This window comes from Pseudorca crassidens, chromosome 8 (assembly GCF_039906515.1).
Source record: "Pseudorca crassidens isolate mPseCra1 chromosome 8, mPseCra1.hap1, whole genome shotgun sequence".
Lineage (NCBI taxonomy): Eukaryota > Metazoa > Chordata > Mammalia > Artiodactyla > Delphinidae > Pseudorca > Pseudorca crassidens.
In genome coordinates this window covers 71,888,711-71,914,859 of record NC_090303.1, presented here as the reverse complement: position 1 = coordinate 71,914,859, position 26,149 = coordinate 71,888,711, and the positions used below count along the sequence as shown (strand labels likewise).

The following is a 26,149-nucleotide window of genomic DNA, read 5'->3' as shown; positions in this document are numbered from 1 at the left end:
AATGAACTGTGGGAACACACTGAGTGAGGTAGGATTTCTGTTATGTTTTCTCTACGGAGATTTTTTTCAGGTCAGAGTTTGCAAACCTCCACATCGATGTGGTTGTCTCTTTTCTTTGATTCTTGTTAATCTATCCACTTTAGACAGAAAGAAATATCTAGAGGGAGAGGGAAACAGTTTGTAACGCATAGGCATATGACTGAGAGTGACCCAAAGGTATTTAATTGCACTGAAAGTCATGCATCATGAAATACTTGGTAAGTGTCACCACATATGTGGCACTGGTGTATGTGTTAGCGAACAAACTAAGCAGATTTCTGATCTACATCTCAGGGCCATTATTTCAAAATAAACGACCAGGGGCTTCCCTGGTGGCGCGGTGGTTGGGAGTCCGCCTGCCGATGCAGGGGACACGGGTTCGTGCCCCGGTCCGGGGGGAATCCCACATGCCGCGGAGCGGCTGGGCCCGTGAGCCATGGCCGCTGAGCCTGCGCGTCTGGAGCCTGTGCTCCGCGACGGGAGAGGCCACAGCAGTGAGAGGCCTGCGTACCGGAAAAAAAAAAAAAAGACCAAAAGAATTAAATGACATTGATATAAATAATATTAAATGTACATAGATAAATAAACTAAAAATAGCATGCATAAGTAGTATAACTTCAAAGTTAAAATTTGGGGCTTCAGAATTAAACATGTCTGGGTTTGAGTCCAAGATGCACCACATGCTAGCTGTGTGACTTTATGCAAGTTAAACTTGGTACCCCTTCTGTTAATTGTGAATAACAATAGTACTATCTCATAGACATTGTTAGAGATTTCCATAAAATAATACATATAAAGTTTTGGCATAGTGTCTGGAACATAGTAAGTTATCAGTAAATAATAAATCCTGGAAAAAGACAAGGCTAACTCTAGCTTTAGGTGGATCTGAAAAACCCTAGAAAAGCCCAAACTGCCCAAAAGTTCTTTTTCTCTTTCCTCTCATGGGTTCTAAATTTTTACCTTTAGAGAGCCATTTCTTTGTCTTTTGCAGGCTTTTAATCAACAAGGGAAACTCATTGAATTCTAAATTTTCTTGAGATGTAGTCACCTGATATCTAGAACATCTTAAAGTTGGAAGAGATCTTAATGACTATTAAAATTTCCATGTTTAATAGATGAAAAAACGGAGGACCAGATCAAAAGGGTTAAAAAAGGCATTGATTATGGCATTGAACAGACACACATATTAATCCCAGGTAATATACATTTAACTATGTGGCCATGGACATATTACTTTACGTCTCACAGCCTCAGTTTATTCATCTGTAAATAGGGGTAATAGTGCCTGCCTAATGTTGTGATGATTAAGCTAAAATAAAATGAGATTATATTTTAAAAACTTCTAGTAAAGTGTTGGGCACATATAAAGTAGTCATTAAAACCCAAATATAATTGCCGTCATTATTACCAAATTGTGTTCACCTAACTAATTTCTTGGTTCTTGGACTTGTGTTTTTTCTCCTGACATCATAGTCTTCCTTGTTCAGGTTTCAAAATTCATTCCACAGGTGTTTATTAAGGGCCTGTGTGTCAGGTACTGTGTTGTTAGGCATATGGCTGGAAACATGACCCCGTGAAGACCAGAGGCCCCAAGGGAACAGGCCTCACAGGGGCAGAGAGCAGTTGGGGTGAGGGGGGAAGAACACCAAAACAAAGCTCAGATTCTCTGGGTATACCAGGGAAGCCATGGATGAAAAAGAACTATTTACATTACATTTCAGGTGTTCTTGGATCTGTGATCTATAACTGATCTTGTGTTCTGGACAGCGGACTGACCTTTTCAGCATCTCTTTTTTCCTCCCAACAGCTGCTAAATGTTCCTAACCATTGGGTACACAGACTGACTTCATATGGTTTTGTATTTTGTTAAGTGAAACCAATTTATTATTATAAGTAATGAAATGGCATGATATAGTGTTGGATGGTATTTATAACTTGGCCAAGTGAATGCAAATAAATGCCCGAAAGATTTCAATGCCAAAGGAAAAAAACTGACCAGTCTTCAATTTTTGTCCTTGAGGAACAGAACCAGGTACATTCAAGAATGGGAAAGAGAGAGATACTTTCTAAAGCATGACTTTAAGATTAGAGAGAGTTTATCTTTCAGGGTGGGAAAATCATTAAAATGAAGCCAAGAAAAGCACTGGAAAATGGTGCCTAAGATATGGTCCTGTTGCATGTTCCAGTCAGAGCTTTAGGATTGTGAGACTTCCTTAATTTTCACTTACAGTATAACCTGGGGTCCTGGAAGTAGTGCAAAGTGTCAATAGCCCCATGAGGCCTTTAGGACTTAATGTATTCCATAACTAACCTGTTCTGAGCGCACGCTAATTGTGGAAGCCGGGTCTGTTTAAGGGAGGGACCTCTGGCAGGGCCATATGGAAACCCAGAACACAGCTGCACAGGACCCATCAGGAGGACTGTTTGGAAGCTGCCCGATGGTTGACAGCAAGGAACCAGCTAGTTTAGAGTTTCCTTGGAGATCTACCAGGGCTTTGTGGCTTCCTGGTCTTGTGGGAAATCCATACCCCTATAAGCCTAGACTTTCCCTAGAGTAGTTCTGAATCTTTTCTGAGAGAAGAGGAAGAAGAGGGTCTCACCACTCAGGGTTTCTCTCAAGCCCTAGCGGAAGGGAATCACTACGGATGCCAGGCCTCACATGGATCCTCTGGGATCTCTACGAGCCTAACTTCCCACCTGAAGCCCATCTGCAGCCTGTAAAAATGGAGCAGGGACCAAGAACTCTGAGCCAATAACGCTCCAGGCAAAAGATGACTGTGAAGTGGGACACTTCAGTTTTTCACCTTCTTCCAATTCTGCTCACTGTGACTCTTGTCCTTGTTCCAAGGTTTTACCCCAGCACCCCAACAGGAATAGTATAAGAGAAGTTACCTCAGGGGCAGTCACCTGAAGTAGGCCTGATTGTCTACTGCATTGTCAGACTTAAAAGATCATACATATATAAGTGTGTGTGTGTGTGTGTGTTTATATGTGTAAGCACATATTTATATAATACACACACACATAGAAATTCCTTTCCTTAAATGCAGACCTCTAGGCTGGCAGGGACTATCACTATCTTACACCCAATTAAAGTCAGCTGCACAAATGGGCTTTGAGTTTGGATTGAGACAGTGGAAATGGATAATTTTAGAGCAGGGAGCACTATGGTGTACAAGGCAGATTTGAATACAGAGTTTTGGTAGGAGATCCACAGAAGCAGGAGGACCCTGGGGGTCTGGAGTGTGTGTGTGTACTTGGGAGGGAAGGAGGATTCCAAAAACAAGGCATATTGGAAACAGCATGGGCTTTAAAGTAGGGCAGATTTGGGCTTTCATTCTAACTAATTAGTAGCTGTATGAACTTGGATAAATTACGCTTTGTATCCATTTTATTCAGTTATAAAATAGGGATAATAATCTCCACTTGGAAGAGTTGCTATGACAAATACATTAGCTAACATATATAAACATCTATCCCAGTTGCTGACACTTAGTAGATACTCAAAATGGCATTGGTGATAAATTCCATATTTTAAAATCTTGTACATGGCTAGTCTTATGCCCAAGATTAATGGAGAGATGATTTTTCCCCTCAGTATCATTCCTGCTGCCTGGATCCAGGTTAGTACAAATACAGAGTTTCAAAATTATGGGTTCAATAAGCTTTTGGGCACTAACCAGGGAAGCTAATATTTTATGGCATTGCTACTATGGGGAAAAATGATTCCTAAACTCCAGCAACTTCTGGGTTACAAAAAAATTTTGGAACATCGACTGGATTTTTTAGGTATTTTTTTAATGAAGTACAACATGTTTTTTCTTAAGGTAGTTCTTCTTAAGATGGTTCTTTTGGAGTAAAAAACTGAGTTAGCTATACACAGTTTCACCTTATCATCCCTGTATACATATGAATAGAAATTGAATTTTTTTATTATATCTCTATTGGAGTATAATTGCTGTACAATGTTGTGTTAGTTGCTGCTGTATAACAAAGTAAATCAGCTATAAGTATACATATATCCCCATATCCCCTCCGTCTTGAGCCTCCCTCCCATCCTCCATACCCCACCCCTCTAGGTCGTCACAAAGCATTGAGCTGATCTCCCTGTGCTATGCAGCAACTTCCCACTAGCCATCCATTTTACATTTGGTAGTGCATATATGTCAATGCTACACTCTTACTTCGTCTCAGCTTCCCCTTCCCCTTCTGTGTCCTCAAGTCCGTTCTCTACGTTTGTGTCTTTATTCCTGCCCTGCCCCTAGGTTCATCAGTACTGATTTTTTAGATTCCATATATGTGTGTTAGCATATGGTATTTGTTTTTCTCTTTCTGACTTACTTCACTCTGTATGACAGACTCTAGGTCCATCTACCTCATTACAAATAACTCAGTTAATGAAACTGGATTTGATATAATTATTTCCTCTAAGAAGATCTATTATACACCATTGAATTTTGGTCATTTCTCTGCTTTTGAAGCATTTTCTGTACCCCACCACCACTATATAAAAAGAAAAAGCTCCTCAGGGCATAACTCTCAAATCTCTTCTGGTTTTTATTCTGCTTCCCTAATAGCTTTACTTGGGTAACTGGCATGGTAGTGTTATTATCTATTATATAAATAATAACTGGTTTTTAACCTCAGTTTATAACCTCAGTCATACTATCCTGCTGTTTAGAGATTTTATGACAAATAGAAATAGATTGCTAAATTGGACAGTTATACAGCATTGTTTAGTGACAGAGACCAATTGTACATTAAACAAACCTGCTTTAGGAAATTTTACTGTTCCCTCCCCCTCTAGTTATTCTGAAAATGGTCTGTCTGTGCTGTACATCAGTGTTATTCAAGTCACAACTACAAATGGGATTCTAATATCATAAGACAATGATTGTCCTGGGTGTGGTTGTAGATTTGAATTTCATTCACCCCTTTTGAAGTTTGCAGTAGTAAAAAAGATCAAAATATCCCCCAAATTTAAATCTGTAAAGCATGCCAAATTGTAGATGCTTTTCCTAATTATGTGAAACAGATTTTACACCCATTTAACACTGATGGTACTCTGCTTGTTTTACAGAATTAAACCATGATACAAAGCTAACCTATTGACTCTAAAGCTGTGATAAAAACCCTAAGCTGATTTTCATTCTTAAAAATTACTGTGGATGTATTCACACAATTACAAATTACATAGAACTGCTCAGGTAACTTTCAGCTTCATAAGCCACATATGATATAAAGCTGAGTATTTTCACATTTTACTAATATCTCCTTCTGAGGATTAATGTTTATAAATAATTTTATAATAATATATTGTTACAACTTAAATCTCTTGAGTATTTGCCAATGGAAAAATCTCACCGAATTTTAAAATCACATTCAGGCACAAGCAGAAGAAAATATGATCTTCACATATAATCTTGAGTAAGTGTATAAGACTACTGTGCTTAGTGTAAATAAAGTTATAATCATTTTTTTCCAATGCTAATACAGCACTTGATTTCTGAAGAGTCTTCCTTGAATTGTATTGTAGAAGAGACCATCTAATTCTATCCTTTGCTTTCAGGCAGAATTATTCTGAAAACTACCAAGCCAAATGCTTATAATATTCTCTTTTTAAACATCTCCTGGGAAGACTGTGTTCTTTAGTAAAGTATTCGATCAGGAAATTCTATGTTTTTCATGTAGCCATTCATGTTGTTATATACCTTTAATCTTGTCATTTGTTTACTTCGATTCTCAACTGAATTAAATGTTGGAGTTCCTATACTTATACTTTAAAATTAAAGTATTTAATTTCTATTTTCCATGTCAAATAAGCTCAACAACATTAGATTTCCCCCCTGAGTTCCTAATGATCAAACTAATAAACTAGTTTGTAGTATTTCAATGCAAAAGTCAGAGAAGAAAAAAATCATCACCAACCAGTGAATGATAGCACTGTTACAAGGACTGTGCACTGCCGCAACCAAGGTATCAGGGCAGCTGGATAGGTTAATAGGCTAGCTAAGAAGCTTTCCCAGTCCTGCCCTCTTTAGCTCTGAATCCTGAGTATTGGACTCCTGTGAGAGTCAGAGAAGGGAAAGAGGCTTTATTTCACTAAATCACAAAATTAAAAGTACTTCAGAAGATCATGTCATTTATTTCTCAATCCTACCTAAAAAGATAGCTGCATTAGAATTGTTGAAACTCTCTTAGACAAATAATGAATAATTTTGAATAATGGCTACACCCTTTTTTAGAAAGCTCATTTTTAATACAATTTCATTCAATAATATAATTTTGTAAGTACATTGAAAAGAAATTTTGAATAGATTTGTAAAAACCAAATGTAACACTGACCAGCTGAAATTTAAACTGTTGTAAGTGTACCTTAAGATTAATACTGTGCTCACAAGCAGAAGTCATTTGAATATATGTTAAAATTATTGATTCTGTGTGTATGTGTCTATGTGTGTGTACAATTTTAACTAAAAGGCATTGTTTGAAGCAATGAATATGTACAGAGGACTGGTACAGTCAATCGAGCTGATAATTTATTTAGTAAATGGAACATAGGGAGCAGTATAAGTAATATTGCCCACCTCCATTCAAGTTATCCTTGATGCACTGCTTTTTTGTGTGGAAAGCACACATGCATATGTATATATGAGCTTTTCACTTTTCACAAAGATAGTTCATAATTTTCTAGTATTTTATATTGTTTGTATTAGTAATACCTCATTCAAAGTTACCTTTGGCAAACCAAGTTAAGCTTTAGACAATGGCAATTATGTGAACATTCAAGGCACTTGTTTACAAATCTCATAAAACTCGTGTAGTTCACCAGGGCTACTCCTACTGTCGATTTATCCATGTTATGGAACTTGCTTTTGCCCTTTCATAGCTTCACTATACTGCCTTAAAATTACCAGCGTTTCTGGGAATATTTTCCCATGGAGTAGCTACTCCTATGATGCAAAATAAAACAACTTTCCTTAAATGAAAGGGTTGCTGTTTGCCATGTTTGCATCTGATGCAATTTATAAGCAAAGAAATTAACATTCAGTGAAACTTACTGTTTATCAGATATTTTTATTTGGAAGAAGAGAACTTTTGTCATATGTCCCTCTATATCTGTTTAGCCAGAATTCTTCCAATGGTGGCCTTTCAAATGGTGGCCTTTTCCTGCACTTTTAAAAACTTTTATGTGTGTGCCATCCTCTCAAATGGATTGCAAGATCCTTGAGGTCAGCAGTGGTATATTAGTTTAAGCATTATTCCCCACTGTGACTAACAAAGGGTTTTGTGTGGAAAAGCTCTGAAAAAATATTGATTAAACCTGATAACCGTAGAGCCTGGTAAAATCCTAAGGTATTCATTCTGAATACTTAAAGAATGAATTATGCTTTTTATAATTTTAATGATGAGTGCTTTTATTGTTTTCACAATCTTTAAAAATCAGGGTCCTACTGGTCATCTCCATCTGGATATCCATGTGGCAAATTAATTCCCTTACGTCCCAAACCAAAGTTAGATTTCCCTTTCAATCCTAATCCTTCTTCCTCTATCCTGTACTTTGTTTAAAGTCATAATCATCATTCCAGTCATGCAAATAAGAAACGTCAACATAAGAACTGATTTCTCTTTTGCCAACTCCTATTAATTCTACACTCATATTCGATTCCATTGCCACATAAGTAATGATTGTTCATTTGAATAAAAATAAACATTGTTTCTGGGGCTTCCCTGCTGGCGCAGTGGTTAAGAATCCACCTGCCAATGCAGGGGACATGGGTTCGAGCCCTGGTCCAGGAAGATCCCACATGCCACAGAGCAACTGAGCCCTTGTGCCACAACTACTGAGCCTGCGTTCCAGAGCCCTCGAGCCACAACTACTGAGCCCGCATGCCACAACTACTGAAGCCCGCGTGCCTAGAGCCCATGTCCTGCAACAAGAGAAGCCACCACAATAAGAAGTCCATGCACCGCAACGAAGAGTAGCCCCCGCTCGCTGCAACTAGAGAAAGCCCGCACGTAGCAAGGAAGACCCAACGCAGCCAAAAATAAATTAATTAATTAAATAAATTAATTTAAAAAACACATTATTTTAAAAATAAAGAACAGAGTATACAAAAAACATACACATTATAAAAACAACAGCTAAGAGGGAAATTTATTTCTTCAGTAACCACATATTTGTTGTCTAAATTGACTCAAAATTAAATATAGAATTGAACATATTAACCATATTAACATCTTGTAGTAGTCTAAATTTACTTGCAGTTACCAGGGTATCAAAGAAAGATCAAATTGAGAAATAAGTTAATATAGTTGACACTTTATTTAGTCTTTCCTTCTTTCCTGTCTTCTAATGAGCTGATTCATTGAGTCAGTACAATGTTACTATTCTGTAATATCAAGTAATCTTAACATCCCAAATAAAAGAAATACTCATTGGTCAGCTTTTGGCTTCCTTCATATCACAATCCAGACTAGTGGGACAAGAGAAAAATCCAACAGGCTGAATAATAAAAGACCAAAGGCAGATATTGAATGTCCACTGATCAGAACTGAGTCATTCATTCTTTCTCTTTGACAGGGCCAGGACCAGGGCCAGTACTCATGTTAGTTCTGCTGCCGCTGCTTGTGGCACTCACTGATTCTGACACCTGTGGATTCTGGGTCTGGCTGTTGTTCTGTCTGCTTTTCTTTACCTTAATGACTTCCTTTGACTGGGCCTTTTGCCTCTACCAGATTCCTCCCCTGTACCTAAACCTAAACACCTAAACCACGTCCTCTCTGTCTTGAGATTGCAGATTCTTGGCCTTCGCTTATATGAAACCATAAAAACAAAAACAATTAAAGAGAAAAAATGCAGTGCATGTAAATGTTTAACCTTAAAACCTACAAAAAGGTAGTATGATGAATCTGCTACATTCTGTTGAGTACTTTTTTAAAAAAATATTTCTTTATTTAGCTGTGCTGGGTCTTAGTTGTGGCATGTGGGATCTAGCTCCCTGACCAGGGATTGAACCTGGGTCTCCTGCATTGGGAGCACAGAGTCCTAGCCACTGCAGGGAACTCCCTATTGAGTACTTTTTCAAAAAATTACTTTAATATAATTTTAGATTTAAAGAAATTTATAGAAATAATATGAAGACTTCCCATATGCTTGTATATAAACGTTTTAAAACTATATAAGAGGAGTCCAGTTACATTGATTCTTATAGGCAAAAGCTTTTACCTTTGAAAACCATAAGCAATGGTGACTTTCTAGTTTGTAGCTAACTGCTGATTTTTGCAGAATATAAACTACAATTAAAATGTTTTGTGAAAATATTAACAAACTCAGATGGAAATAGTACTATTATTATATTATAATGCTTTAAATTTTAAAATTATATTTTTCTTTTTATGATATAAGAATTGGGAAACAAATATATGTTTTTAGGAAATTAGCATAAATAATTACATATTTTATATGGCAAAATAATAATATACCCCGTCTATAATGACACATCAATTAACTCTTACATCACTACCCTCAACTATCATCTCATAGTTTTCATTAAGAGTTTTACTATAATTTTCCTAATATCCTAAAGAGCTTCATTGTATAAAACCTGAAGTTTCCACCCAAAGTATAAATGTATTATTGAGGTAGGAGAAGAGTTAGGAGACTGTTTACATAGAATAAAAAATACTTGTGGACACGGCAGCAAAAAAGATAAGTCAGAGATTTTGTTGTCAATTTGACTGCCTGGAATGGAAAGAATTGTGAGAGCCAAACTTGAAGAAAAAGATTGAAAAAGAATTGCACAATCTTGCTAGACCAAGGATTTTGAACTTTAGTTCCTATGCTCAAGGATAAAGTATTATTTTAGTTATATCAATCCAGTAAGCATATGCAGAATAGAGTGAAAAGTATGAAATAGGTCACTGTCCATAAGAAGGGATATTGATTTTCTATGTTCATAACTGTTTTTTACTTACTGTTTCTGTATGTTAGAATGTTTAAAACATAGGTTTTATCCTTTTCTCATTATCAATATTAACTGAATTCTGCTATAGGTCATCTTTAACATAAATAAACACACATATATATTATGGCACTAATTTTTAGGTATTTCTATACTATTTCATGGGTGATTTATTTTACTACTCTGGTGACACTTGGGGGAAATTTATTTCTATAATTCTTTCTCACCCAAATTCTTCCTTCAAAATCTAAGGTTTACGTTTTAATTTAGTGAAAAAGATTAGTCCAGGCATCTCAGTCTTTATCTTCTTGGATGGATACATGGAAATTACACTAGTATATTTTTTTCTATAGTACCAATGACCTCAAGATTAAGAGGGTATGAATCTTGGTTCACATGAAAAAAAAGAATCAAAATATTAGTATCAAAGTTCTAACTATGCTTTTCAGCTTGTGTATTAAAAGAGAGTAAAAAAAAAAGATCGATGACTAGAAGAAATGAATACAGGATCTTCATACATTCAACAAATCTTTGTTGAACACATACTATGTGTCAGGTACTGTTCTCAGTACTAGAGATACATCATGAAAGAAATGACAATCCCTGTCCTCATGTAGCTTACATTCTAATGGAAGAAAAACTAATAAGTAATAAACATAAAGAATAAGTAAGTTATTTTAGAAGATGACATATGCAATTGAGAATATACAAAACAGAGCAGCATAAAAAGAATAAGGAATAAAGACTACTTCATTGAGAAGATGACAATTGATCAGAGACTTGAAGAAAGTCAGTCATGAAGAAATCTGGGGGAAGCAAGTTCCATGCAGAGCAAAGCAACCAGTGCAAATATTCTAAGTAAGTTCAAGTGATGGATCTCCCCTTCTGTTTACATTAGGTTCTCATGCTCTTTAGGTCGCCTGTACATTCTTGGGCTTATTTCCCACAGGACCCATCACTACCCACAGGGTCTCTGAGAGAAAGGGGCAGGGTAGCAAAGGTACAGATGAAAATATGTCATCAGCAGTTTGTCTTTGACTCTAAAGTCTTTTAGGGTCCCTTTCTGCTTTCTCTGGCTGCCCAAATCCCTATATCCAATCTTTTAGATTCATCTTTGCAACTGAAGGACTGAGTTGCAATTTTGTCTTGGTGAAGGTGCAGTTGTGTTACAGGTAATCTAATCAAAGAAGAAATTCCACATTGAGTTATCTTAAAAAGCACTGAAAAATTCTATCTATTATTATTTTATTTCAAATTTTTTTGATTATCCTGACAATAGACTATAAGTACTGTAGATACTGGATAAGTTTATGTAAATTGATACCTGTAAGAAGAAAACATTTTTCATAAATTAACACTGTATATGTATAATAAATCAAGCAAACCATTGTAATGATGATTTGGAAAGAAAGCAAGTGTAATCTTGCAAGTGCCTTTACTTATGTAGCAAATGAGGAAAAAAGAAGACCGGAATATAAGCAGTTTTGATCTTTTTATATGAAACATTATTTTACATATTATAAACTCCAAACACATTAAACTATCAGCATTATCCACAACTTACATTTAAGCCACTACATTGCGTGTTCTGCTTTTTTAATAACTGTCACCTCATCGCTACCATTTTCATCTCAAGACTAATTGTCTCTTTTATGGGATCTAACCAACTAGTGTCCTTGGCAATACACTTTACGGTGCTTGCATTTACAATAATCGTTTGGGCAATTTGCCATAGTACAACTGGAAAACATTTTACCATCCCAGGTCTAAATCTTAACAAACATGATCAGTGTTAGGGTAGAAAAGATTAATGTCTCTTACCCTAAACAGCATCTAGATTTCATTTCAGTTAAAAAAAATCAGTAAATTTAAATTCACTGATGTATGGATTGGTAATTCCCATGATGAATAAAAATTAATTGTGGGCTTCCCTGGTGGCGCAGTGGTTGAGAGTCCGCCTGCCGATGCAGGGGACATGGGTTCATGTCCCGGTCCGGGAAGATCCCACATGCCGCGGAGCGGCTAGGCCCCTGAGCCATGGCCACTGAGCCTGCGCGTCCGGAGCCTGTGCTCCGTAACGGGAGAGGCCACAACAGTGAGAGGCCCGCGTACCGCAAAAAAAAAAAAAAAAAAAAAATTAATTGTTTAATAGACCTAACAGTAGCAGAAGTAAAATCCCTAAAGAATTTACATTATTGCTAACCTGCCTGATTATGTATACCCTCTCCTCCCACCCCACAGAAAATCTTAAGAGCAGAGTATTTTCACTGAAGGATTTATTTTCCCACTAACCATACTTTGATATAGTAAAAGCCAGGGTAGAATAGTAGTGTAAACCAGTGTTTCTTAAACTTGGGTGTGCATAGGAAGGGGAAAAATAAGGCACCCACACCTAGATCCTCCTATAAGACCCCAATTTCATTGGTTGGGGTCAGGTTGCAGGCACTGGTATTTTTAAAAAGCTCCCCAGCTGATTCTGATATGCACCAGGGTTGAGAATGATATAAACAAAAGACTAAACACATGTGTTTTGAGTTGTAACTTTTTTTTAAATTTGAAAATCAATTAGTCTCAGTATCCACCAAAAGAATAATGCTATTAAACAAAGAAAAATTAGCAAATAAAATAATGCTTTTGCAAATATGGCCTGAGGGATTTTTAAGCATTAATAGCAACATTAAGTACTGTGGGAATTACGATACAAAAGATAAGCTTTTTAAATAGGGCATCTATTAAAGAAATTTTGCCCCATCATTTGTGATGACTTGGGGAAGGCGAAAAAGACACTTTAAATAGCATGGTAAAGTTAATTTCCATTTAGAATGAAGTAAACTTTCAGAAAGTATTTACTTTTCTTTTTGAAAAGTATATATTTTACAGTTCAGAAAAGTCAAACTTTTAAATATGATTTGTAATCATATTAAAGGATATGATCTTCCTTCAGTCTGCTCTCTTTACAAGCCCGTGTATATACACAGTTGCTACTGCCTTCCCTGAGTTTGACTTATGGATTTTATTACAGTTGACCCTGTATGGATCCTGTATGGACCCTGTTATGGATCTTATTACAACAGGGATATCAGGGGTGCTGACCCTCTTTGTAGTTGAAAATCCGAGTATAACTTATAGTTGGTCCTCCATATACTCAGTTCCTCTGTATCCATGGTTCTGCATCATCAGATTTAACCAACTGCAGGCCACGTAGTACTGTAGCATTTACTATTGAAAAAAAAAATCTGCATATAAGGGGACCCACGCAGTTCAAACCTGTGTTTTTCAAGAGTCGACTGTATTTTCTTCTATAGCACTCCATGCTTCCCCAATCACGAAATGTACAGCTGTGATTTTATACTGCCAGTTTTCATTTGTCATTCTTTAGACTGTAAGCTCTATGAAGTCAGAGTTGGTTCAATCTCAGGTTGTGCTAGTAGTTTAACGTCTAGCATGATGCCTAGCACAGATTAACTACTTGCTGAATGAATACATACTAAATTTTGTCCAACATTATTCTGACTTAGCATGATGTCCAGTAGAAGGACTGAATCCTTTTAAAGCCACTTGATAGCTGTATTCTTCAGAATGTTGACTGTAAAGTCTTGTGCTGCCTTGTTAAAAGTGTGGCAGAGATCCCCATCTTTGGCAACATAACTGCATCCCTTCAGGATTCAGCCCTTGCATTTGACTCCTTCAGCAATCCCAGCCTGTGGCCCAACTTCTTCAGTCGCCTGTTTCTTGCCTTTTAGTTCATACTGGTTCTCAACTTGTCCTTCCCAAGCATCGTATTGCTCTTCTATTAATCTCTAACCATAGTCTGTCTTAGTGAGACCTTCACACTTCATCTTCTTAGGTTTGCTGGCAATGAATTTTGCTTTACTTAATCAGGGATCCAAAAGCCTTCAACTGGGAGAGCCATCTTGGCAGTGATGAGCTCCTCCTACCTATTCCATCTCTTCCAGTGAAAGGCACCAACCAGAGGAGTAAGGTGGTGTTTGTACTGTAAGCTTCTTAAATCAGTTGGACTTCCTTTCTTGACTCTATAGGTTCATTTGCATCATCCCTGAATCTGCTTACATCTTCTCCAGTCTAGAACTTGGCTAGGACCAATAACTGGTGGACATTTTCTAGCATTTTAGTATTGAAATTAACATGAGCAAGAATATGAAATGTAGTTGGTTGCATGTGATAACTACACTAATAAAGATTATTTATGTTAAAAACAATATTGCCTCTTATTTAAAGAGTTTTAATCAAATAGATTCTATGAAGGATCTCTGCAAGTTAGCAAAGACCTTAAAGCTAATTTAAAAATTCTATTACTTGGACATCATCCAGATTAAGAACTCTTGCACCCAAAGACACAGTCAAGACAGTGAAAATGGGAGAAAACATTTACAAATATATCTAATAAGTGACTTATCCAGAAGAACTCTTACAACTCAATAATAAAAAGACAGCCTAATTTTAAAATGAGCAAAGGACTTAAATAGATATTTCTCCAGAGAAGATATATTAATGACCAATAAGCACATGAAAAAGTATTCAATATCATTAGTTACTATGAAAATGCTAATCAAAACCACAATGTGATGTCACTTCACGCCCACTATAATGACAACAATCAATAAGACAGATAATAAGTGTCGGTGAGGATGTGGAGAAACAAATTATAGGATTATCATAAACCCAGCAATTTCACTTCTAGGTATCTACCCAGGGGAAATGAAAACATGTCCATGCAAACACTGGTATGTAAATGTTCATAGAAGCACTGTCCACAAGAGCCAAACGGTGGAAACAACTCAAATACCCAACAACTGGTTAATGCGTAAAGTGAGTGTATCTATACAATGGAATACTATTCATCAATAAAAATGAAATATTGATACATCCTACAACACTGATGAACCTCAGAAACATTTTCCTCCATGAAAGAGGCCAGACACAAAGAATGTATATTGTATGATTCTCCTAATATGAAATATCTAGAATAGGCAAATATCTCAAAACAGAAAGAAGATTAGTGGTTGCCTAGGACTGGGGATGGGAGTAAAGAGTGACTCTAACGGGCTTATTCTTTTGGGGGTGCTGGAAATGTTCTAAAATTAGATTTGGTGATAACTGAACAACTCTGTAAATATATTAAATATACTAAATGTCACTGAATTGAACACTTAAAATGGGTGGATTTTGTGGTATGCAAATGATACCTCAGTAAAGCTGTTAACTTAAAAAATTATTTTACGGGGCTCCCCTGGTGGCGCAGTGGTTGAGACTCCGCCTGCCGATGCAGGGGACGCGGGTTCGTGCCCCGGTCCGGGAGGATCCCGCATGCCGCGGAGCGGCTGGGCCCGTGAGCCATGGCCGCTGAGCCTGCGCGTCCGGAGCCTGTGCTCCACGACGGGAGAGGCCACAGCAGTGAGAGGCCCGCGTACCGCAGGAAAAAAAAAAAAAAAAATTATTTTACTAATTTTGTATGGGGATACTAATATTTTATGATAAACAGATATAGATTTCTATAGACGGACTGTAGAATTTAGGGTTTATAAGTTTAGGGTCTGAAATTTCCCCTGAAATTTAGTAGAGAAATAGTAGTAAATGATTGTTTTGTATTTTAGATGAGGCTAGAATAAAATGGCAAGAAAATGAATACAGGTTGCATACATAGTCCCAGATGAAAAATTATATTTCCCATACATGGTATGCGTATAAGCTTTGAAAGATACTTGAGTACCTTTCCATGAATTCTGTAGATAATTCTGCTGCAGGAATAAGGACTATAAGTTTGATCCCCTTCTTCAGAGTATGTTAATTCAAGGACTGAACAACTTTCACTCCGTAACATTTTTCTTATTGTTTCAACAGGGAATGTGGATATTAATTTTATCTTTTTGCAAAGTGTTGATGTAATAATAATAGGTAATGTTTATTGATTGCTTGCTGTATGCCAGACACTGAGCAGTTTAAATCCATTTCCTCATTTAATGTGTTACATTGGTACGAACACCTACTCTTCTTAGTTTAATTAAACTTTTCTTTCTTGTGTCCTCTTTCATGGCCTTTCTCTGCTCTCATTTTCTTTTTTCTATTCTACTACTCTTTCCCTACCCACCTTCAGAGCAAAATTATTCAACTGCTGGTTACACTATTCATGTTTCAGAATCTCATTTTTTAAAAACAAGTGATTCGTTCACATTGTTCTGCCTTTAGCCAAAAAGCAATTTGACATTGCAGAAAAATAGCAAATCAGATTTTGTGCTGAATCTTGACTGATCTAGTCAAAATGTTCAAGTGGTTTGTATATATAAACCTGCCTTAAATCAAAGAAATGTGGGCTGAAGGGGAGGAGGTCTTTGAATATGAAGTGGTAGATTCCACAGGAGTGCAGAATCTTTTGTGAAGAAATCCACAAGAGGACAGAAAGAAAATACTAATTCACAAAAGGTGTGGGTGAAGGGCTGGCAAAGAAAACCTGTAACACAAGACGTGGACATTTGTGAGTATGCCTCAGTGCATTGCATTAATAATTTGCATATTAAGAAGTCACGAGTCTTCACGTTAATGAATCCCTAACTAGTCTCTGACACAATAGAATGAGTGTCCCTGGAGGAGTCATTATGGCCTATCATGTCAATGATCCGCATATTAATGACTCTCTTACAGGCTCATCAACAGGTAGCCTAATAGGCTTCCATTGAGTTCTTTTTCATTTGCTTTTTAAATGTATCCTCTCCTCCCTTCCTTTTGTAATCCAATTGTGAAGATTCGACAAAAAGGTGCATTAAGATGATTTTAATGTGTGACGTAAGTTCACAAAAGCATTAAATTTAGAAATAATGCTTTAAGACTTCCTGAGTCTGCCTAGAAAACTTTTCAAATGCAGTTAAATACAAATCCAGTTCGATAATAGGGTTCTTATTTGGAATTTAACACAAACCATCCAACCCAATTTACCATATTTCTCTTTTCCCTGATATATCAATTTATGCTGTGATTAGCATAAGTAGAGTAGGTAGTTTAAAAATGTTTGTGAAACTGAATTTCTTGAAAATGGAAATGAATTCCAATGGATTTCACATGATAGAGGTTACTAAACACTTATTAAAACTAAAAAGCAGTAGCTGATAATATTAAAAAATTTTAAATATAAAAGAATTTTAAATTTAGAGAAAATATGTTTATTAATTGCATAGCCATAAATAAAAGGTCCTAGGATTTTGAAAAAATGATTTCATAACTTTAAAATTTAACATTTAATTAAAAGCAATAACAGGAAGGCAGTACTTTAACATTTCTAACTTGATTTGGCATGCCCTGACTTTTGTTGGCCCTAATTATTATATTTAAGATACTTGGTGATTTTTCTTATGAACATAAAACCTACCATCTCCTATACGAAATACTGAAGAACTGCTTTACCAATATTTTACTGAATTATACATCATTTCACCTGATTTACTCTCCAGATAAGGGGAAGAGTATTGATACATGCTTGAAATTCTCTGTCAAGAGCCAGGAAGAGGAGAAAAGCTGGGGAAAGAGTTGGAGAAGTTTGGCACTTTGTTTCCCATTAAAGAAAAAACAAAACGAACAACCCCATGTAAACTTTACTATCTTGGGGAACAATAGAGAGCACAGGTGCTCAGGGGAGTGGCTGCCACCCTCAGCTGGGCAAAAGATCCTTTTGAGAAGTGTCACTTCGGAATGATTTGATTTCAGTTTGTAAGTCTCATGCTCCTTTGTTTTCCTTCCTGCTCCTAGCCCTTCCAAATACAACCTTTCCACACATACACTGGGAATATCAATTTACATTTTAAATTACTTTTTCTTAAAACAGTTTTCAAAACAATATTTAATACAAATTCTGTAGAGCTTGGATGTCAAATCTCAGTATTTAACAGACCAAATATCTTAGGTGATACTTACATGTAGATTTCACAGAGAAAACATGTTTAATCAGGATTTCCTTAATTGCAGTTAGTTAGCTCATAGTCATGATTTTGTGATAATGACTTCTTACACGAACACAAACAAATCAATATCTTTATGAAGGAAATAATGCCTGAAAATTAGTATCCTTAGGAAAAATAGATATTAACAATTCTCTGATAATTTTCAAAAGATGGATGCTGTATAAAGTTCTTAGAAATCACTTTGTAGGGGAATTGTGGAGAATCAGAATGTCACAATTCTGAAGTAGTAAGAGTCTCAGCTGGACAATGACTAATTTTTCTGTCACCCACATGCTCCACTGATAACAATTACTTCCATTAAGAACTCAGGTAAAATAAGGACTTTAGACCAATAAAGTTAAGAATTCTTTTCTGATATCTGTCTGATGTATATTCTTTAGTTTTTCCAGTATCCATCACTTAAAAACATTTACATTTCTCTCTTGGTAGAATATAATTGGCAGATTGTGGCAGAGAAGTCCTTTGGGCCAGGTTTACCTATAACTCTTCTTTCACTGAAAATTCATGGATTCTGCTTGTAATTACATCTCTCCCAAAGCAACCTACAATTTTTGTTGTTGTTCATACGTGAACCTCCAAGGTTTGACTTAATTAAGCACTAGATTCTCGCAATTTAGTACTCCTTTAGAAGACACTCTAAGGAGATTCCCATCTCTACAAAATTGCACATGATGCCCAGATTCAATCACAGAATTAAATCCAAATAATGTTTTCTCCCTAATTTCTGTGGGGTGGGTGAGCAAGAAAAAATAGCACACACTGCTTTGACATGACAAAGCAGATTTGAAAACAGCAATCCTTGGCAGAAGACAAAGAGTTAGGAAATGAAGCAACTTTGGAAAAGAAACTTACCAAAGAATTCTTCAACAAGGTTATGCTTTTTTTTTTGCGGTACGCGGGCCTCTCACTGCTGTGGCCTCTCCCGTTGCGGAGCACAGGCTCCGGATGCGCAGGCTCAGCGGCCATGGCTCCCGGGCCCAGCCGCTCTGCGGCATGTGGGATCTTCCCGGACCGGGGCACGAACCCGTGCCCCCTGCATCGGCAGGCGGACTCTCAACCACTGCGCCACCAGGAAGTCCAGGTTATGCTTTTTAGTTGCTTCTTTCTCTGCTATTGAAATTCCCTGCATCAAGAAGGCATCATACCATCGTTTTCAATATGTTTTCAAGATCAAGCACTGAGGCAATAGGGAATGTTCTAATTTAGTAAAAGAAATAGAGAAGATTTTTAGGAACATAGCAATTCAGGTTTGTGGAAAACAGGAAAGTGACTCAATAAAACCATCTGGTCACTAATGTGGTGATATGTTCTTAGTTACTTGAATACTTGAGCAGTTCACTAGACTTTACTCAAGGGGCTTGTGGTTTGCCGTGGTTTATGCTTACATTTTAAAAGTAATAAATTAACTTATATCATATGTATTATCCAATATATTCATTTATCCCAATCATTTGTAGATATTGATAATGTTCCACTATTTGAAAAGTTTTATCTGGACATAGTAAAATAATTTGGGAATAAATCATTGTATAATCTGCATTATAAATAATGTAAGTCTAGCTCACAAACTGTGTGGGTAGGATTTCTGTAGGTATTAAATTTGAAATGCTGACCATAAGATTTAATTGAGAATTTATCTTTGTATTGCAAAGTTAATGGTTATTTCTATTGATCCTACTAGCATTTATATCTTTTGAAAACAAATTTAAGAAACTTCCAAATTACATTTCAAAATTATATTTATGGAATATTATTAGTTACATAAATATGGAACTCCTAAAACTGGAAAGCATGTTATTTAATGTCAAAATTGAGAAAGGCAAATTGTTTCCATTTTGAGCAATAAAGGGGTTGAGAAATAAAGGGGTAGTGGCTGCCTGATTGTATAGAGAAGGATCACAGTGCTCAATCTGGTCTCAGCTAGGAAGTCCCTTGATCTGTTATCAGTGCTTGCCATGGGTGCGAGAGAAAGAGGCCTGCATGAGAGTATTGTATTTGATATCCCTAATCTAATCCAGAGCTTTCACTTTGAAGATGAGGAATCCCACAAAAACCATGTTCTTTACCATATTAGTTATTAGTCTCCAGATGCAGCATCTAAAGGAAATAGAAGCCATTTAAAATATTTGATGTTTTTTTCTTTGAGATTATTTCTTGCTTCTTTCAATCCCCGTTATTAATGCAGAACTGTCTTCATTTTGTTTTCGTCTGTGGAATTATTATCAAGGAACTGAATTTTAATTCACCTTTTCATCCTAGATTCCTTCTTGCATTATGCCTTTAAACTTTTTCCTTAGACACTTCTGTTCACAATTAGACATTTATTGCTCTAATTGTCTCTCTTTTGATCAAATATTTCTCTTCTGTTCTGGTTTTATTCCTGATCAAAAGACTATTGGTACTGTAACACCAAAGGAATAGATACTAAGCCCTAGTAGTTGGTTAATGTATTATGAACTTTACTTCTCATTAAGTACAAGTTTCTGCTTTCCTCCCTCCTCCAATTCATGGCTATAAAATGTCAGAATACTAGAAAGTCCATTTTTAGAGAAATATCACCATAAAATTATGAAAATAAACAGTACACAATATGTAATTATTTATTCCAGGAAAACCTTTTCAGTATTTCTGTAAGTATCCACTTAGCAATGCCAATCCTGATATATTCTTCTTAAGTGTCTTTAAAAAATTTTCAAGTGAGGTACATAATATTTTTAACTTAAAATCTCTCCATTCATTTAGGGAGAGTGGGTAGAGGAAATCAAATGAGAGCACAAGCTTCGAAGTAAGAAGGCACACTTAACGTCTTCTTGAAGAGTTCAATATTGACTTTTTAGCTGTTTATCAGAGTGAGAGGTGATGCCTAAGAATTCCAAGTTGGTTTTCTTTAGGCAATGCTGAGTACTTTCAAGCAGAGTGTTAAAGAGACACAAACGCAATATTCATGACTCATTTTGGAAATGATCCTTTTTTTAATGCCAACTTTTTGATTCCTCTTGGAACAGAGTTACATTTCTGCCACCTACAACCTAATCCTCACATTTACCCTGACTAGTTGGGTAATTCCACCACTTCAGACTTAGACTGGGTGGAACAGGTTTTACTCATATTTTAAGAGACATATGGGCTTTTAGCACAATAGCATTACAGAAACCCAGGAAAAATGATATTATTACTTATACTAAAACTACTATATTTTGACAGTGTTAAAATTAACCATAACTCCAAAAGCATAAGTGCCACATACCCAGAAACTGCAAGAATATTAACAGGGTGCCTAAATTCTGACAGTGAATAAATCAATTGGGTAATAGCAGAAAGTGTGAATTTGCATTCACATGCACACTGTATTTGTATTTTAAATAAAAAGTTACTTTCACTGATGATCTAGTGATCTTTCTTTGGAGGGTGGTCCTGATAATAAGAGTATACTTTAGAAAGACTAATAAGCTAGTATGTCATCATGGGCTGCAAATTTTACTCCTGAAAGTAACTTGTGGAAAAATAAGTAATTTGTGAATTAAAGATATGAGAGAATGGAGTAAACTTTAAAAAAATATACATAATTCCAAGTAAAAGGAGAAGCACGGGAATCGGGTACTGTGGCAGTATAGAACTAATGATCAGTGCGGTATTTACTACATGTCACTAATAATAATGGTAATAACAGTAGTGATAATACATTTATTAAACACTTCCGCATATTGAGAATTATGATAAATAATTGCCCTGTGTAAGGACTAGGCAATATTTTGGAGAAAAATGAGATACAGAGAGGTTAAGTATCTTGTTGGAGGTTACATGGCTAGTAAGTGACTTAGTAAGGTAAATAACAGGAAAGACTGTGATTTGAATCCAGGTCTTTCTGCTCTTTTTCGCTATGAATTGACTAGAATAAAAGCCAGGAAACTAGGTATAACTTGCTGATGCACTGTCCAGGCACACGTACCAGAGATTAGAGAAAAAGGCTGAAAGGTGTCTACATGGGCACCGCAGAAGCAGATTACCCAGTGTGCAAGACATCAGAAACCAGCCAGCAGACTAATTCAAGACCTTACCGACTTAACAGTGAAGGAGCCGCGGTTAACCACCAGACTTAACTCTCTCTTGCTTAGGTCTTGGAAAGGGCAATACTTGATTTCTAAATCTCATGAACACAGCCAAGGTCAGGCAGAAAGAAGGCATTTTTAAAATCTACATTCAGGGAATTGATCAACAAATCGCATTGATGCTACATCAAAAGTTTAACTCAAATTTGATTCCTTTTCTCTTCCTCATTGCCATCACCTTTAACAGTCATTATTTGTGCCTGAAATATTGAAGGAGCCTCCTGACTTGTCTTCCTGCTTCACTATGGCTCATCCCATCCAGGCTCTCCTAAAATAGATCCTTAAATGTACTTGCAGAGATTGGTCCCTAAATGTAAATCTGATGGTGTCTCTCTCCCATTTAACTCCTCCACTCGCCTCCCCCGCAACGGGAGCACTGCTTTAAAAGTACAGAAAGAATTCAGTCCCACACTTCCTGGCATGCTAAGCCGTTTAAACCTGGCTCAAACCAACCCCAGTTCTATGCTTTGGCATTCTTTCCTCAAAACACAGTCCAAGCCCTCTGAACATCTCATTGTTCCTGGATGGTTCTCTTCTTTTTGTGCTTTCTTACCTGTACTTCTTTGAGCACTTCTTATTCTCTCTGCCTGAAATGACCTTACCATTCTCTATTTGAGGAACTCCTATTTCCCCTAAAACCTAATTAGAATGTTACTTCCTTTGTGAAAAATTCCCTGATTCTTCCAACTGAGTGCTCTCCTCATTTCTGTTATTTTTTCTCTAGAGAATATCATATCCCATTATTATAATATTTATCACATTATAATAATTGCCTGTTGATGTGTCTATTTCCATCGTTACATTATAGCTTCCTTGAGGTAAGAGGCTACATATATATTATTCACCTTTGATTTCCCAGTGTTTATTAGAACTTATGGCATATAGTGGATATTCAAAATATCTATTAGAAGAATGAATGACCCCTCTTATGATTAAATAATACTAGTGACTATATTATATGATTTAAGGTGCACTAGAAATGAACTCTCCCTCCACAAACTACATACCTTTTTGACTTTTTAATTTCTAACTTTATATTAGAAGATTTTAAAATTTTTGTTTAGCTATTTAAACCCATAATTAAAAGCACTGTTTTTAGCTTTAGAGTGGGAGGTAAACATTATAAGACACACAAAAACATGCACGTTTTAATTTATTAGAATCTTTTATGAAAATAAACTTTAATGAGGAAAGAAAAGAAGAATAATGTTATGATAATTTTTTTTTTTTTTTGCGGTACGCGGGCCTCTCACTGTTGTGGCCTCTCCCATTGTGGAGCACAGGCTCCGGACGCGCAGGCTCAGCGGCCATGGCTCACGGGCCCAGCCGCTCCGCGGCACTTGGGATCTTCCCGGACCGGGGCACGAACCCGCGTCCCCTGCATCGGCAGGCGGACTCTCAACCACTGCGCCACCAGGGAAGCCCTGTCATGATAATTTTGACAAGAGGTGGACAGAAGGGAAGAGTAGAAAGGACACTGTGCATTTATTCAGCAGCATTTATTATGCCACTATTATGTGTCAGGTAATGTATTAGCCACTGGGAATACAGATCAATAAGAAATTCCCCTACTCCAAAAGGACTCAGGGAATATAAAGGGGAGACTAGAAATCTTCACTAGCATATTTCACTTATACCACAATTGTATATAGTTGTGGGTCCTATCTTCATCAACCATCAAGTTCTTTGCCTTTTTCCTCAAATTTTCTGAAGTGGTTTTAATTAAACCCTTTAAATGTAATTGGTCATATAACAGACACTTTGGATTTTGGAGTGGGATTTTATCTATAAACATTCTGTAATTTTGGCCAGACAGCAACCCATTTGTCTTAATAAATGATCTAAAACTAGAATTTAACCATTTAGATATTTTAAATAATAAACACCTGCAAAACTACCACTCAAAACAATCGATTTCTCACCATTTCCTTTGCTCATTCCTTTCCTCTGACTCACCCCACTTGATGTAAGCATAATCTTGAAAATCAACCTTTCTTGTTATATTCTATATATTATATTATACATATTCCTTGATAAATATATTTAAATTATTTTAGTAGGTTTTAGCTCAATAAAAAAGAACCTCCTCTGATGTAATGTTTTAGCACTGTTCATTCAATATTATGTTGCTAAGATTTATCCATATTGTTGTATGTTTCTGTAGTTTATTAATTTTTAGTGCTTTATAATATTTCTTTTGTGGTATTCCAAGTTTTGTATCTACTCTTCTGTTGATAGGCATTTGGATTGGTTCAATTTATGCAGTTGACAGCAATTTTTACCAATTAAATAAGTATAAGATAGCATCTCCTTGTGATCTTGATTTGCATTTCTCTGTTTTCTAATAATGCTGACCATCCTTTACGTGCTTATGGGCCATATGTATTTTCTCTTCTGTGAAATGTCTGCTCCTCTCCCCTGATTCTATTGAAATGTTTGTGCTTTCTTACTGATTTGTGGAAGTTCTTTATATATTCTTGATATTTATTTTGTGTTGATTTTGTGTAACATATGCATCTTCTTCCAGTTTATTTATATTTTTCTATTATAAAGATGTCTTTCAATGAACAAAAATTTTTAATTTTAATAGAGCTAAACTGACAATCTTTCTTATAGTCACTTTTTTTTTTCTTATTTAAGAAAACATTTTCTACTCTGAGGGCTGAAAGATATTTACATATTCTACTAAGAATTTCAAGGTTTTTGACATTTAAGATCTTAATCCATGTGGAATTGATTACCAAATATATGTTTTACCTATTTCATATTTTTTCCATGAGGGTAGCCACTTTCCCCATCTCCATTTACTGAAAAGTCCCTTATTTCCCTGCTTGGTGACATGCTATATTTGTCATATACCAAAGTTCTATATAAGTAGGGATCTGTTACTAAGCTCTCAATACTTGCCTGTCTCTGTACCAATATAACTGTCCTAATAACTATATCCTCATAAGAACTATTGAAACTAGGTAGAGCAGTTTCCTCTACCCTTCTATTTCTCTGTAGTCTAGCTATTTTCAGTCCTTTATTCTTCTCTTTAGAATCATATTTTCAAATTTTGTGAAAACATGTTTTGAAATTTTGATTAGAATTGAATTGAATCTGTAGATCAAATTGGGAGATAATATCTTCACAATCTTCTTCCTATCTATGAACATGGTATATCTCTCAATAATTTCTAGGTCTTTAATATTTATTGATACAATTTTATTCTTTTCCCTGTAGAAGCCTTACACATTTTCTATTCATTTTTTAACATATATTTGATATAACATTTAAATATCATCTATTTCAGGTTCTCTTTCTTGTATTTACCCCTGAATCTAAGATTTCCTTCCTATATTTCTGTATTTATATGTTTTTGTAAGAAGTCAATATAATAATACATGGTTTGATACCTAATTATTTGTCCCCAAAGTGAGCTAAAAGCAGGTTTCTTTCCTTTTGATGCAATCACTTTAAAAATTAAAGCATTTTAGAGAATTTAGTAAGAAAAATGATTAATAGCATTTTGCTTAGGCAAAAACAAAAAGCTTTAAATGGTTATGATCTTTCCCTCTACAAATGAGATTTTCAGCATTGCTATGGGACTAAAGATAAAGAAGGGATAATTAAATGCTGTTTAATGGTTTATATATTTTTAAGAGTACACAGATTTTCTATGTACTCTATGAAAGAAAAATGTGTCAGCTTGCAGTTCGATTCCACAAAAATTGAATCTTTGCATAATTATAGGCCTCATAAACAATATAGATTTATAGATTAAAGCAGTATCACTTATTGGAAGTACAATATTTTTCTAATAAAATTATACTTAGGTAAAAACATTATTTTCATTTCTGGGCCCACTTCAAGGTATCAAATAGTACCTTAGTAAAGCTAAAATTAAGCATCATAAAATGTACACAAAGCTGAATTACTTCTTACATGGTCAAGATGGAAGAATTTGCAATTTTCTTGTGATTTGCTGAAACAAGATTAGCCTTCCGGGGATTTGAATCAACATTGTCCATGCAACGAAAACTAGGCTCTATTACACAAATTTATCATCCATTGTGAACTCTCT

General features: G+C 35.8%; 1 protein-coding gene and 1 long non-coding RNA gene across 2 annotated transcripts in view; one reads left to right on the top strand and one right to left on the bottom strand.

The window, feature by feature from the left end:
* Window positions 1–26,149, top strand: part of PPP1R3A (protein phosphatase 1 regulatory subunit 3A) — a 46,652-nt gene that overhangs the window by 3,594 nt on the left and 16,909 nt on the right. The window lies entirely within an intron of this gene.
* LOC137229211 (uncharacterized) overlaps window positions 18,972–26,149 on the bottom strand; it is a 640,020-nt gene continuing 632,842 nt past the window's right edge. The window contains exon 12 of the long non-coding RNA XR_010945593.1: window positions 18,972–19,097. This is a non-coding gene — a long non-coding RNA (uncharacterized lncRNA). The remainder of the gene's footprint in view (window positions 19,098–26,149) is intronic.